Source organism: Tribolium castaneum, chromosome 11, assembly GCF_031307605.1.
Source record: "Tribolium castaneum strain GA2 chromosome 11, icTriCast1.1, whole genome shotgun sequence".
In the NCBI taxonomy this organism is placed as follows: Eukaryota; Metazoa; Arthropoda; class Insecta; order Coleoptera; family Tenebrionidae; genus Tribolium; species Tribolium castaneum.
The window spans coordinates 2,560,990-2,577,308 of NC_087404.1; the positions used below are offsets into that span (position 1 = coordinate 2,560,990).

The 16,319-nt window shown below is 36.6% G+C and overlaps 1 long non-coding RNA gene and 1 other non-coding gene across 4 annotated transcripts; one reads left to right on the plus strand and one right to left on the minus strand.

The window, feature by feature from the left end:
- Nucleotides 1-9,771: 9,771 nt before the first annotated feature.
- LOC135267328 (uncharacterized) lies at nucleotides 9,772-10,776 on the plus strand. The gene is made up of 3 exons (XR_010335762.1): nucleotides 9,772-9,907; nucleotides 9,960-10,485; nucleotides 10,539-10,776. It is a non-coding gene; the product is annotated as an uncharacterized LOC135267328 (long non-coding RNA).
- Nucleotides 10,777-12,311: 1,535 nt separating this feature from the next.
- On the minus strand, nucleotides 12,312-13,049 carry LOC103314168 (uncharacterized). Of its 3 annotated transcripts, XR_010335765.1 has the most exons (4): nucleotides 13,028-13,049; nucleotides 12,778-12,923; nucleotides 12,607-12,731; nucleotides 12,312-12,530 (listed from the first exon to the last, which is right to left on the minus strand). It is a non-coding gene; the product is annotated as an uncharacterized LOC103314168 (transcript). The 3 variants fall into 3 exon arrangements; XR_010335763.1 differs by lacking the exon at nucleotides 12,312-12,530 and having other exon boundaries at nucleotides 12,537-12,731; XR_010335764.1 differs by lacking the exons at nucleotides 12,312-12,530; nucleotides 13,028-13,049 and adding an exon at nucleotides 12,979-13,017 and having other exon boundaries at nucleotides 12,537-12,731.
- Nucleotides 13,050-16,319: the final 3,270 nt, after the last annotated feature.

Sequence of the window (16,319 nt, forward strand, 5' to 3'; positions counted from 1 at the left end):
AAAAATACGTGTGTTAATTATATCACGTAATAATACTCATTAAATGCAATAACTTTTCGTAGTATGTACTAAAAGTTTACCGCTTGTTTCCAGAAAAAGCAAACAATGTTGGTATATGAAGAATATGTTTTTGGTTGTCTGAGGCAATAAAAATTCGTATTTTTCAAAAATTTCACAGAAATAAGATAATTAAATGCGCCAAATTCAAATTCCAGGACCAAAAGGATAAGATTGTGGATAAGAATTTTTTATGTTAGAAGATGCATAATTTTCGACTTAATTTAGTAATCATTAAACTTAAAATTTAAAATTTCGCGAAATAATACGTTTCTGATTGATAAAATCATAAATAATATATAGTTTTTTACCCAATGTAACGATTGCTTTTATATGTATAATTTTTGATGAAAGTATCTCTTTTTTGAAAAATCACTAAGAAAATTAAATTTTAGCTCAAATAGTTAGTTCATGCCCTTCCAAAAACTAATAGATTAAAACTAATTTATTGCTTCAAGGAAATATATAAAATAAAAATAAAAAAATATAAATATGCGTATGGTGGTAATGCCATCACCCAATTGCCAGAGTTTTCAGGTCGCATCTACAGCCTCTGACCTGACCTAACGAGTAATTACGAGTAATTACCTAACTAGTAATGACCGAAACCGACGGCTTAACGTCTCCTCCGAAAGACGAGTTAGTTACGATGTTTTGTCATTACATTATTCGGTTACCTATCCAAGGAATGACCTGGGTCAGTGCTGCTTAACTTCATAGATGAATTATAATCTATGAAATCAGCTAACCCATGCATCCAGTTAAACTATATAACTATATAAAATGTAAAAGTATTGTCACAACGGCGCCTCCACCATATGTCACAGGGTGGAATTAAAAGGCATGTGGGTGTTTTGTATAAAAGGTTTATTTACACAATGACTAGATTGGCAAAATGTACTTACATCTTAGGAGAGATAATTTTAAGGGCACAGGTCACACTTAGCAAACAAACACTCGACGACAAAATGACAAACCCGATTTCCGCGTATCACTCGACTCTACTCGACTCCATAATATTCCGCGTTTTTATTATGCTTCGAGAAGCTGACTCGACAGTATTGATGATATTTCCGTGTTACACTTATGAAACACATCGCAACCCAGATCTCTTTTCGAAACATAATTTTTGTTACGGAATATTAGGTAATGACAAAACTAACCCGATTTCCGCGTATGTGACATATGCCCGGCCCTACGAGTTTTTCGCCCCGACAAACACTTTATAATTCTAACTTACAAACTACCCTAACCAAATATTACATTCTAACAACCTTCCGCACCAACGCCTCACTGTCAAAATGTTCACGTCGTTACTGTCTTTGGATTTTCACACTTGTCCAGTTTTTTTCGACATCACTGTCACTAGTTTCACTCAGAGAAAGGTTTCAGAGCCTCATGAACTTTGTTGGCGATGCTTGCCACGACTGATCTGGATTGCTTAGGATCCCCTTGACTTTGTCTTGGATCCAGTTCCGAGACCACCTGGTCCAATTTTGTAAAATCTTCACACATTTCTGCAGCTTTCGTTCTGCCTGAAGACGAGAGACTTGTAGGGACCATTTCGTTCACACCTAGGTGAACAGGTTCATTGCTGACTTTGCCCCTCTCCCTTGGTTCCCCTCCTTGCTTTCTGGAAGAACTTGCTTCCCAACTTGACAAGAGCTTTACATGTGGCCACTTTTCAACCGATCGACTCCGAAATGCGCTCTCTCCACCTCCTCCAGACTACTCCTAGGACAGGACAAAGGTCTCCCTCTAGAGATAGATAGAGATTTGGCTCGTCTTCCAGTTGGACGTTCTCTTCTCGTGGGCGTTGGGCAAAAAAAAACACAACACAAAATTTAATTCCAAAAAAAACTTAAAATTTACACATAAATATTTTGAAATTTGAGCCGACTGGCTTTACATCACACTATTTACTACGTTGTGCTGACAAGAATGAATTTTCGCGACCTTCATTCTTGCAGCACCGACCTTGACTGGGATGTGGCTGTTTACATATTTTTGCTGACAGCCACATAACCAATAAACTTGACTCAACTAAACGAGATCCCGGCGCGATTTTCCAATTTTTTGTTTTTTACTCTAATATTTTCTCAAGATTTTACAAATAATTAAAATATACTTACGTGTTTTTTCTTTGTTTCCTTTTCCCTAACACATGGTTTCATCTCCTCTTTCTCTTTAACATCGAGCATATGTTTACTTTCACTTTTCTACTGAAAAATAATTAACTGACTTTAAATTTCACTATTTACGTTAACTCTCTTTAGAACTACAAAAATTTTTTCGCACTACGCCTGTCAACGTAGCACGGAATACCTCTTGCCCTTATTTCAGCACCTCCTGTGCTTTTTCATCGTGACTTCTCCGCCACGGACTCAAGTCGGCCACTTAGGCCCACACTTGTGGTCTCCTTTCCACAAGTTTTCCCTCTAGACACCCCATGTGCCTTTTTCTTTCTTCTCTCTTCAGCACCTCCTGTGCTCTTCGTGGTCCTCTCGCCACGGCTTACTCCTCAGCCACTTAGGCCCTCTTTTAGCAGCACCTCCTGCGCCACTCTTCGTGGTCTCTTTACCACGGAATCCTCCTCGGCCACTTAGGCCCTCAGCAGCACACTTTGTGCCACTCTTCGTGGTCTCCCTACCACGGAATTCTCCTCTAGGCAACGTATACCAACACCTGCGGCCTCCTCACCACAAGTCCCTATTTGGACACCTCCTGTGTCCTAATTCACGGGCAACTTCAATTTTCGTAGTTCTTCCGCCTGATCTCTTCCTATCTTCGAATTCAACCATGCTCTTCACAATTTTTAATTTCCTAAAGTTGTAATCTAAAAGCTTATAATTTTAAAAACACGTAAACACATTTTTTCCCCATAAAAACCTTATCTAACTGATTCCTAATTCTTAGCCTATTTCTCATGTTATACCCTATTACATCCTAACCTAATTACTTATACCTCCTTCTCTACCTCCCAAAAATTTTCTAGGGTCGGAGTCCTCATTACCTTAAGGGCTTCTTCTAAGGTTCTCTTTATCATTGTCTTTTTTCTTACTTTCTTACCACGAACATCTGTTTGATTTGCCGACTCATCAGTTTCGCTACTTTGACTCGATTACAAATGCTATGATTGAACTACTCTCGTCAGCAGTTTTATCGTTAAATTGCCCTAGTTTTTTATTGTTACATTCCCCAAAATTTTTACTAAACTACCCTTTTCGCTGTTCCTTTCCGACCCCGACCCGAACTTTTGAATTTACACCCACATACTTCTAATCTCAACCCCTTCACCCGTTTTACTGGCTTGCATCACTAAGAAATCCATCAGGGACAAATATGAAGATTTGTCCCTACAAGAACTTAAGGGCGCCTCCACCATATGTCACAACGGCGCCTCCACCATATGTCACAACGGCGCCTCCACCATATGTCACAGGGTGGGATTAAAAGGCATGTGGGTGTTTTGTATAAAAGGTTTATTTACACAATGACTAGATTGGCAAAATGTACTTACATCTTAGGAGCGATAATTTTAAGGGCACAGGTCACACTTAGCAAACAAACACTCGACGACAAAATGACAAACCCGATTTCCGCGTATCACTCGACTCTACTTGACTCCCTAATATTCCGCGTTTTTATTATGCTTCGAGAAGCTGACTCGACAGTATTGATGATATTTCCGTGTTACACTTATGAAACACATCGCAACCCAGACCTCTTTTCGAAACATAATTTTTGTTACGGAATATTAGATAATGACAAAACTAACCCGATTTCCGCGTATGTGACATTATTTTACATTTACATCATCCTTGTAGAGTATGTAGAAATAAGAAACACATCACTAATGAAAGACACTTTATTCACTACAATTCAGGAACTATAAGTTCTATAACCAGTGGCGGCTCGTGCCGTGATTCGCAAAGTAGGCGGTATTGATAAAGTCACTAATTAGGTATTTACTAATATGATATCAACTACCAAATTTCCACACCACCCCGAGTTGGGGTATTGCCGAGGCTCGTTATCATTTTTTTAGTGAGTGATTCGCCAGTGGCCGTATACTCACTTAATAGATTCCAATAATATACTCAAGAAAACAAAAATTAACTTTAATTATACAATGACAAATTCTTTCTATTTACGATCATAAGACAATAATACAATAATACAATAATACAAAATCAACATAGAAAACAGTAAAACACAAAAATCTTCCAAAATTAGTAGAAAACGGAGAAGACACGAAATTGATTTTTGTATATTAAATTAATTTGTCTGTTCTTGTTTCCACAAAAAATTGTTATGATTTCATCATAAAAAATCTCTTTTTTGTAATAGTCGCAAAGCAATTCTTTTTTTATGGAAGCAAGGCAAGTGAGTTCTTGCTTCGCTAATGTAACTGTTTCATCGATCAAGTATGAGAGCAGACTTCTATTTTTCCTAACATCCTCATTACACAGTTTGACAGAAAATGCACCATGGGCTTCTAACGCATCTTCAATTGTTAGAAATTTTTTTGCAAGACGTTTCAAACTTAAACTGTTTTGCAAATGATCTTTGGAAGCCTCATGTTTTTGACAATATTTTTTAAATCAGAGTATCCTTTGCAAAACCATGTATTGTGCTGAAAATTTGTTAAAAGTAAACAATACCAACAGAATAACTTATTTTTGAAAATACTACCGTACAACCATTTATAATTTTCGGACCAAGTGCATTTCAATGATCGTGAAAACGATTGTCCACGTGTTTTGTCACTTAACGAAATTGGAAGTATAAGTAAAGGGCGTCCCATAACGTTCCTCATTTCGGCGCTGAGAAAAAGACATTTCTAGGAAACCACAAAATAAATCATATGGCAAAATATTATAAATCCAAATAAAAAAAATTTTACATAGCAGCTTCGACTACCTGCTTCCCTAAAAACAGGAAAACAGGAAAAGAGTGCGAAATGCATTAATTTAAGAAAATCAAATTATTGGGGTGTGAGATTCTCCGACGACAATAGCAGGCGGCCGCCTATATAAGTCTATGGTATCCATATGCGATAGGCATCTTGCCTACCCGGAGGAGCCGCCACTGTCTATAACTGAACTGTCTACAAATGAGTTCTAAAACAAACTATCTGACAATTTTACAATACGACTATTTATTTATAATTACAATTACGATGATAAGATACCCGAACATTTTTTTAACTGTGTGGTGGTTCTTTAGTTTTACGAGAGATGCCACTGCAGATTTCTACTTACAATTATAGCATTTCTATTTGTAAATAAATAGTCGTATTGTAAAGTATTGTAAAGTTGTCAGATAGTTAATAAAACTCGTATGTAGACAGTTCCGTTTTAGAACTTATAGTTCCTGAATTGTAGTGTGGTGAATAAAGTGTACTTCATTAATAAAGTGTTTCATATTCCTACACACTCTACATTGGTGACCCCGACTGCAGTGGCCACGCACCGATGGCAGCAGCGACGACGACTTCGACGCTTCGACGACGCGATCTGCGCACCAAAGACTTCGACGTTCAGTAGCATCAGCAGTTTCAACAACGCCGCTTTAGCAGCAACGATGCCTAGAAGAAAAATGGTGAGTGGAAAAGTGCTTGTGATCAGTGCCTCGCCTCCGGAGAAGTGGATAGTGCTCCTCGTAAGCGCCCACAGAAAGTAATTCAATGCTCGTGGACTCAGCACCCCTGTTGATGGCATCCCAAGGAGTTCTCGCACGCAGACCATTGGTGCTTCTTCAACCTCACCGGATTCTACGATGAACGGTATCTCAAGATGCTCTTATCCTTGATACCTCTTCACCTGCGCTGAACGGTATCCCAAAGAGCTCTTTGCACTCGGATTCTTGATACCACTTCAACATAGCCACCTCATAGTACTTCTCAACGCATCACTGCATGGCAACCTTTACACTCACGAGTAACCATCACTACCATCATGTCTAGCGTTGCAAGTAGTATGCAACAATCATTTTCACCTGACGTTAACATTCTGTCACTAATGCCATGATGCTGTCACTATCGGTACTGCAAAATTATGTCGTCGCTAACTTGGATAAGCACTCACAAATCGTCTGAGACTAAATGCAACTTTTTCTACAAATTCAAAGCAAGGACCACCGGATCTGTTTAGTCATTAACCAGACTAGTTATCTCCGGTAGTCATCTTCAGAATTTCCAAAACCAACAATTCAAAAACTAATCATGCTCTAATTGTACCGTCTCTGCTCGCTTCACCGTACCTGTGCTCACTTCACCGTTCTTGCTCGCTTCAACGGTACTGGAAGGGAGGTGATGTGGCAGAGCATTTCTATTTGTAAATAAATAGTCGTAGTGTAAAGTTGCCAGATAGTCAGATAGACAGTTCAGTTATAAAACTTATTGTTCCTGAATTGTAGTGTGGTTAATAAAATGTGCTTCATTAGTGAAGTGTTTCCTAATCCTACACACTCTACTGCATTTTTGGAAACTTTTTAAAAACTTATGTTACCCTTTGTGATAACCCAAAAGGCCCCCACCTTCTTTTCATCAGCCTTGTCTAGAGAGGGGTAAAATTACACAAGAATTCAAATAAAAAAATACCAAATACAAAATGGTCGACGGTTGTGATCGTCATCAAAAGAAGGAACCTACGTTGTGTTTTACAAAAAAGGCGGACCGGATCGTTGTAATAGGCTTGTGTAGGGATTTGACTTGAGAGAGTACAATAAAACACCTGTGGGGAGGAAAACATTGTTTAATTCATGCAGTTGATCAAAATATTCAAAAATCAAAATAAAATATAAATGATTCAAACAATTAAATTAAACACACAAACAAAAAACTATTGACCAACTGAACACAAACAAATTAAACAACTAAGCAATAATGTGCTAGTAGCCCGCATAATTGGCATAACAGCAAGCCGTCGAAAAATAAAAAAACAATAAGCAAGTAGCACGCGCAATGGCATTACTATCGCTGATAAATTAATAAAACAATAAAAATGTAAAATAAGATGATGTGATTCAACTGCAGAAAGAACCGGATAAAAGCTCTTTAAACCGTATACATACACAATAATAACTCTTTTCATAACTTCAATTACAATACAAATTGACAAAAGATAACATAAATACAATAAAAACAGTTGAAACATGAAACACATGGTTGTGGAATGAAGTCTGGATCCCCTCTCATTGACCCGTCATCTCCAAAGGTCACAAAATAACCATAGAACCCTTTGACAAATTTAACATGTACCAAAACATCTACTTCTACTTTCTAATCAACCCTCCTACAGGGCGACCACCAGACTGAACAATCCTCATCAATTTACAGTTACAATTTACTCTATTTACTCTGAGTTAACGGTAACAATTTCTAAGCAAAATTCAGGCAAGCAAAAGCTCAACTAATTATTTTATAATTCTACTAACTCACAACAGTAGATTGCTTGGACTCACAAATTACAACAGGAGAAAGCATGAGCGTTCAGCAATGGCGTCCTGCACGAACAAAGGCCGAAGCTGATTACTTAACCCTAGCTCTCTACAACACCTTTTTCTGACGTAGACTTGTCTAATTATGTGAGGATCGTTATTTTACAGTTAGCGTGTATTTTAGAAGTGAAATAACTTTAGAAGACTTAATTTTAAACACTAACTAACTAAAAACGACCGCTGGTGTCGAGCAGCCATTGTCGTCTTCATGTTGTTCTGTCTACTAGCGGCTAGCCCCTGCCGGTCTACAAATGTTCGCTCAGTCGAAATGTTGCGAGCGAGGTCGGAACAGTACGAACGGAGACCATAACGGACTTCTCATTTCAGCTGGGCATATTGGAATAGTGGTTTTTATGGAAATATGTTGCGCGTGGCTGGGGCTTCGCCCCAGTTAACTAAAAGGAAACAAACCCCACGACCAATTAAACTCGAAAACGTGGAACTCGAAACGTGGAATAGTGTTTATGTTTATGAACTGTACGCCACCCTAGCTCCATAAAAAAACACTATTCCACGTTTCGAGTTCCACGTTTTCGAGTTTAATTGGTCGTGGGGTTTGTTTCCTTTTAGTTAACTGGGGCGAAGCCCCAGCCACGCGCAACATATTTCCATAAAAACCACTATTCCAATATGCCCAGCTGAAATGAGAAGTCCGTTATGGTCTCCGTTCGTACTGTTCCGACCTCGCTCGCAACATTTCGACTGAGCGAACATTTGTAGACCGGCAGGGGCTAGCCGCTAGTGTTCTGTCTTAGGCAATCGGAGCTTGCGATTATTCTGTGCACACTCCACTTACACACACATGACATTCATGTTGACATTTCCCGCGTGATTTGAATTTGAAAGTTTGAAAATCCGAGTCATCAAACCGTATTTTTTTTTAGGATTTTTAGTATTATGACCATAAAAAAGCAATTTTTATCGAGTGACGTAGTAGGTCAAGCTACTCCCATTTCAAAGCACGCATGCGCACTCACTGTAAACGCATACGACTATTTCGACAAATGTCGAACTTCCTCAACGATTGAATGATTAAAAAAGGCCTGGACGCTGGTTTTCATGATTTATATAAACTGATTGAGGTTAATTTTTGTATTTCGTATGTTTGCTTATTGTCATCGCATAATTGCTTGCACACACCACTAAAAACAAGCTAAATGGTATATGAACATGGACATAACCTAAGTTTTGATCTGCCCCTGTTTTTGCGCTTGGATAGTGTATACGCCAGGGTGGTGAAACCTAAATGCACCAAGCCAAGTATAGGCGCCAAATTCAAAATCGATTGTAGTTCGGCTTGCCATCGCAGATGTCGCACACACGTATAGTCAATTTTAGCGAAGCTACCTATAATATCGGCAGAAATTAACAGTGGACCTGTGACAGTTGCCATGTGGTTGCCATTGTGCAAATCGCCATTTTGTGCTTGGTTTGTTTGATGTTCGCCTTCGGCTTTGTTTTATGTGAAATTAGTACTGTTTTGTGGTTTTTTTCGTGTGTGTGCTTTTTTGAACTTTTTTATTGTGAGAATATAAATAATTTGATGGATCAATCATTAGTTTATAGTTATCGTATCGTGTATATTGACTAGCGATAATAAATTTTTATTACAAGTTTATTGTCTTTATTTATTCTCATATTTTATTTTTCGTATTCTTTGTAAATATTCAGCAACAATAGTTGTCTAACATCAGAAAGTGTTATTAGCAACTATTGTTGTGAATATTTACAAACAATACGAAAAATGCAATCAAACTTTAAAAGAAAAGTAACTACGGGCAATTCAAATCGCCCGCGATAACACTTAGTACGCGCTGGCAACAATAGATGTGCTAGTGACACTTTCGCTCTATCGGGACATGGACAGATGCGTTTCTGTAAAACCTATTATTCTGTGGTATACGCGTTATTAGGCGCGCGCACGTGACGTCACTAACCAAGGTTGGAGGAAAAACATTGGAACACGTGTTAACTGTGCTACTGTGTTGTACGGAGTTATACGCTGTGGTTATACGTGTTTTGTTCTAAAGTTTGAAGTATTATGGAGTTATCTGAATACGCACAAAGTTTAGAAACAATTGTTAGAAATCGATACATCGATAAGATTAATGTTATTGGGGTAGATCCATATTTAATTCATCCCCAAACTTGTTCTCAAGATGTGGAGAATTTTCCCAAAATAGAATTCCCTGACATCGTTATGTACTTAGTGGATTCAAAAAGGGCTTATACTAAGCAACAATTAAAAGGATACAAGGGATTGGATGCATATAAATATGCTACTTGTGGCTGGGTTAAACAGGTGGCTGTGAAGGTCTTTGGGTCTTATGTCGTAGTCTTGGGAAAGGTAAATCTGATCATTATTGTATATCGGTTATTTAAGCATTATTTGAATTTAGGTACTTCATTCCCAACGATTAAATGAACCTATGTTGCAACCATGGATTATTGCTGAAAAAGAGGGCAATATATGCTCTGCCCATTGCACGTGCATCGCAGGTTTGGGGGAGGTATGTACTCACGTTGGGGCCCTTCTTTTTACTGTGGAATTAAACGTCCGGGATTTGGAAGAGACTACAGTAACAGGAAAGAAGGCCTATTGGATGCCTCCTTCAGGAAAACCTGCTCAACCACAAAGAGTCTCAAATATAGATTTTTCGGTACCAAAAAAAAGATTGCCCCGGGACGAACCACTCACTGTTCGTGATAAAGGTCAAGAAAACATTCCATCATTATCCCGAACAGAGAGACAAGATCTTTTAAATTTATTTGCGTCCACTTCGCAAGGATCCGCAGCGCATTTAATTACTAATCCATTTGCCCAAAGTAAAAAAGAAGAGAGGGACCAAATAAAGAAGCATTAGATTACAACTTTATTCAGTGAAGATCACATTCATAAAAGCTTAAGTGAGCTGCAGGAATTAGGTAAGTTTAAATGGACTTTGTAATTCATTACATTGAGTATTTACGTGTTTCAGGTGCCTCTTTGGATTTTTCTATACCAGTTGCTGATTGTAAGGAGATTCACAATACGACTAAAGAACAAGCGAAGTGTAAAGATTGGTTTTGCTATAGAGCTGGAAGGATTACAGCGTCCAAATTCAAACGTTGCTGCCGAACAAATATCGCGAATCCCTCTTTATCTTTACTCAAGTCTGTGTGTTATCCAATGACATACAGTTTTAAAACAAGAGCAGTGGATTATGGATGCACCTACGAAAGACGTGCAATTCAAGATTTTATAAATGAAATGTCGAAAACCCATGAAAACGTTTGTTACGAAAAAATGGGATTTTTTATAAGCCCTAAGTGGCCGTGTTTTGGAGCATCGCCAGATGGTATTATTGAATGTAACTGTTGTGGGATTTTATTATTAGAAGTAAAGTACCCATACTGTGCTAAAGATAATGGTGAAAAATTAGAACAAAAAAGTTTTTTTACAGTTAAACGGTAATGAGTTGCATCTTAAAGACGATCACAGCTACTACTACCAAATTCAGATGCAGTTAGCTTTGACACAGGAACAGAAATGTTACTTGGTAGTATGGAGCCCCAAAAATATGATTTATACCTGTGTATATTTCAATGATAACTTCTGGACTCAAGAAAGTGCTAAAGCACAACAGTTTTTTTACAAGTGTGTATTACCTGAAGTCTTAGGTAAATATTTTACAAGAAGTAGGACTGAAGAGGAAGTCTCAACCCAAGTCTCAACAGCTGCAGAAACCGACTGGGATGTTTCAACTGAACCTTCAACAAGTAAAGCGACTTCCATTGATGCAGTTTTATATTGCATATGCCAAGAAAAAGATGACCAAAAAACGCCTATGATAGCATGCGAATCAGGTGTATGCTCAATTGAGTGGTACCACTTAGCTTGTGTTGGACTAGAGAGTGTACCAGATGAAGTGTGGATTTGTGACAGGTGTAAAAAATAAATTTTGTTATATTTTTAGTGTTTTATTCAACAAAAATTTAAAAAATTATCCAGATAAAAATGAACAAAAAAACAACAAATAAAAATAAATAAAGAAAATTCTAATCAAGAGGTACTATTGGAGGACACATATTAATAAAAGCAGAACACACAACTATCATATCTATTAAAGAACCTTGCTCACCCTCTTTTTTAAGTATAAATATAGGAAATGTACCATTGAAAATTGTGTACTTGCCTTTGAGTAAACCAATAATTTTTTCTACGTGTACACGTACGCTTGCTAGTTTCCGAGTTTTTTCAATATTTATTGGAGCAAGTTGTTTTTTCCCCCATACAAATGCTGGCATTTCTACTTGGGCGCAATAAAGATTTACATCATCCTGAATTTTATCAAATCCTTTATCAGCGAGTACTAAGTCTCCAGGAATAAGTTTGTCCAAAAAACCCGAATCGTCAGTAACAAACTTATCACTAGCACGTCCTCCATATGCATTTGAAATAAAAATTATGCAGCCTTGTGGCGCAACACCAATCAAAAAATTGATTGTGTGGTGGTGCTTGTACTGCGACCAGGTTTTTGCTGCAGTATCAGGACTTGATGACTGCTCAATAAATACTTCAAATGCATCAATAATTACAGTGGTTTTTAGACCAAATATATTTTTAAATGATGTGGGCATATTTAAGTGTAGTTCGTCCCTTGATGGGACTTTGAAACTTTTAAGTCGGCAATATAAAATGTTTATAGTTCTTTCAAACGTTCTTGACGCCGTTGTTCTGTGACATTGAAAAAGTTTTCCTAAAAAGGTGAACTGTAAATTGAAACGTAGTGCAAGCTCCAACTGTTCATAGGAAGGTTTAACATGCTCGATGTTTTCAATTTCTGGTACTACAGTTGGAGAACTAGTTGTAGCAGCAGCTTCCTCTTTCTACAAATCAAGATGGCACAGGTAAAATGTGTTTAGAAAAAAAAGAAGAAATCTGCGAATTCTAAATGGAAAAAAATCCAGATTCTGGAATACCTACTACACTACAAAAAAAGCAAAATAAAGCAAAAATAAAAATTAATTCTTGTCGGTTGCCACAAAGCAAAAAAAAAGAAATACCTGTACTTCTCTAGCTTTACAACGCTGATACCTTTCTAATTTTTTTTTGCCAGTAACGTTGTAACCCATGTTTTTCGATGGAACCCAGTCAGGATGAGTGGTATCCTTCAAAGCTGCTGGTTTTCCTAAAAAAGAATGTGACAATTCAAAATATAAATGCTAATTTAATACCAGAGTGGAAATGACGTGAACAAATACGTCCATATTTAATTTTCGTATCCGTTAGATCTTCTCTTCTTAAAGCTTTGATCCACATTTCTCTACGTCGTTGTGACAAGGCGCAGAGCTTTTTCCCTGGCGTAAATATAGAAGGTATCCTACAAATGTAATAAGTACATACTAACGTTAATACTTAATAATAATAATTAATACACAAAACACAGGAATAGTAAATCACCAAAACACTGACCAAAATATTTACCTGAAAAAACGTATATTAACATGTGTTTCCATATTTAGGTTAACACGTGTATTTGCTTACTTACGGATGATTACTGATGAATAAGCCCTTGTGGATAATCTTCTCTTGTATATTTCGACGCAAGAACCAAATTTTACCCATTCTTAGGTATATCTAAGTCCAAAATTTACAATTTCTCCCTTTAATCACAATCGTAAAGCACGAAGTTTGACATATATTAACGAAATTCTTCGAAATATTTTGAATGAAGCAATCAGAGAAGGGGTACCTAAGGGTCAAATTCGCGTACCAAGTCTCATTTTCCCTAGCCCCACCTGCACATGCTGGCTTCAAAACAAATCTCTCCTTGCCCAGTCTATATAATATATGGCCGAAAGTCTACCCCTCGTTTTCGGCGAAGGCGCTACCTAACCTTTAGAGAACGAACTAACTCGACAATAGCGGAAAATTCAAACAAGACATTTTATTAATTTTCCAAATTTAAAAGATTATAAGATTATATAAGTTAAATGTTTCTGTACCCATGCACGCTGTTACGAGACATTTTAATAAAAAATCATCTATAACAATTGCAATAGCACAAAAACATCGCTTAATAAAATGAAACAAAGTCCTTCCAATAAAAATTTATTTAGATAAAATAATAAAGTGCTGGAATGCATAGGCAAAGTTAATTCAACTCGAATTGTCTTTTATGAACATACTCAGATGTAGTAATGTATGTAAATACTGTCACAAAATGGGTCAACCTCCTAGTATTCCGTAATTAGTTGAGTTTCGACAGGTCGGTTTTGCTGGTGGTGAATTCCATAAAGAGTGGTGACCGCCGTTGTTTAGGCCCGTGACAATACATTGAACAAATATTCACACTGATCCAGAAAAACTGAGCATGTTGGCGTCGGATTGAATTATTGAACTCTTAAATGGAAGCGTATTCCATTGATATTCTTCAAAATTTAAATTCAGATCGCTAACAGACACAATATTTCTGGATCAGTCTGTATAAATACATCACTTTTGTTGGTTTTATTACTTTTCTACACACTCTTCAGAAAAGCAAAACAAATATTATAATTTTGTTGGTAACGTTTGACGTCAGTCCAATTTTTGAATTCCTAATGTTAAATTTTACAATTTACAGATGAACAAACTCGCGATAAGTTAGTTGAGTTGTTGTTCAACAACGTATTTTTCGAAATTTATTCACGGTTATAAAGATATCAAACGATTGCAAAAGCGGCTAACATGTATAATGGTTTGATGTTAAAGTTCTTGATAAGTTTTGAAATTTTTTAAAAGTAATCTTGATTGCATCATTGTTATTAGTAAATTACTCAAACACAAGAGAAATATAGTTTATCTTGCATGAAACATTACTTAACTTGTAGAATACATTTTTCCGCTGTTTCTATTATGCTGCGTTCAAGAATTACATTTTTTACCTTAAAGAGCTCTCTAATCTTTCTTTTAATTCCGAGCGGGCAAACAGATGTAAATCTCTATGCGTACTCGAAGCTAGCAAAGCATACTCGGGTCGCTCTATTTTGGTAAAGAGGGCTCTCAGAATTCAGATTTATCTCAGAATTCATCAGATTTGTTGCTTGTTTGGAGTCGTTGTGACGTGAGTGACTTGACATGACAACCCCCAAAAATGCAAATTACAAATTTGTTTCATTAGTGTGATAATTATTATTAATTTTTTAATATATTTAAAGCAATAATTAGCCCCAATGAGATAGTTTTCAGACTCTTTTATTTTTTATCTCGTTTTCTCGCTTTAAATAAAGAAGTCATCCGCTTTTATCCAAAATAGTGCATAAATTAGCAAGAAGCCGTCTAAAATCAACTGATTTCAAGACAGTGGTTGTTTGATTTAGTGGTTTCAGCCAGTCTAAAACTAATAAAAAAATTCTGCAGTAAGTTTTGTCATTGTAGTGCAAAAAATAGTCCAAAATTACACTGGAGAAAAAAAAGAGCTAGAAATTTTGATAAAATTGATATTTCAAAATTGATGCCAAATTCTTGTAGTTTCAAAAATTCAGCCATTTAGACAGCAATTTTGTTGAACTTAGAATAGTCGATTTTGATCGTATACAAAGTATTCAAGCTTTATCTACTTTAGAAGCTAAAAACTTTCTAATGTAGGCCTTAAAAGAAATACAAAGTATTTCATTATATATACATATATACATATAAACATCTGGCATGGCCAGTTCTAAGTCTGTTTAATTTCACTCAGACCCACCTTGGTTGATCCATTCCAGGTACCCTTTTTGATGGATCTTTTATTAAATCTTTATTGAACAGTTGGATATTAGACCATATACTCAGCCACTCATTAATGATGAAAAGGTTTTCGATGTTAAACGTTTCAATCCAAAAAAATTTTCTAGATTTTTATCGATTTTTGGGGGCAATCAGGTCAGACCATATTGGATACTGTTGGGGACGTCTTCTATATTTGTTCCACAGTTTCTTGACTGCAGGTGGAGCAATGTTAGACAATACTGGAAGCCATTCGTTGGGGGTTGATTTCAAAGTGCCAGTTAATGTGCGTCAATTTTGTTTGTATGTGAACTGTTCATCCAAACAGCACTACAATATACTGCCGTTGAAAATGCTAATGCAAGAGCCGTAACACGATGAGTTTTAGCATTAGCACCCCAAGTCTAACCCGCCAACTTTAATAAAATGTTATTTCTTATTTTCAGTTTTTGGTATTCCATTTAATGAGACATTCAATTTCCTTTCTTTTTGAGAGTTTGATAAATGGAAGCAGAAAACTTCTGTTTTTGATAAATTTACACATAGACGCCACTGTTTGAAGTAATCACATAAAACAGAAGCATCTTGGGAAAGTTGTTCCTCTAATCGATGGTATTCTTTATGTTGAAAAGTCAGTGCGATATCATCAGCATAAACAAACTTTCTTGAATAGGTTTGTTTGTAAGGCACAACTTTATAAAGTTTATGTATTAAACCATCCTTCTAAACTGTATCATATGCAGCAGTGAAATTTAAAAGAACAACACCAGTTTTCAAGTGTTTCTCGAAACTAGATTCAATGTGGGTCGCTAAAGCTAAGACTTGGTCACAGCAACTTCTTTGTGGTCGAAAACCAGCTTGTTCAAAGGAAGAATATCTTCAATAAGAGGAGAAATGTGCTGATAAATCATCTCCTCCAAAATCTTGTAACATACACTCAGCAAAGAAATGGGCCGATAACTGGATGCTTCTTGTAGAGGTTATTCCTTTTTAAAAATTGCGTTCACCTTATTCTTTTTAAACTCTA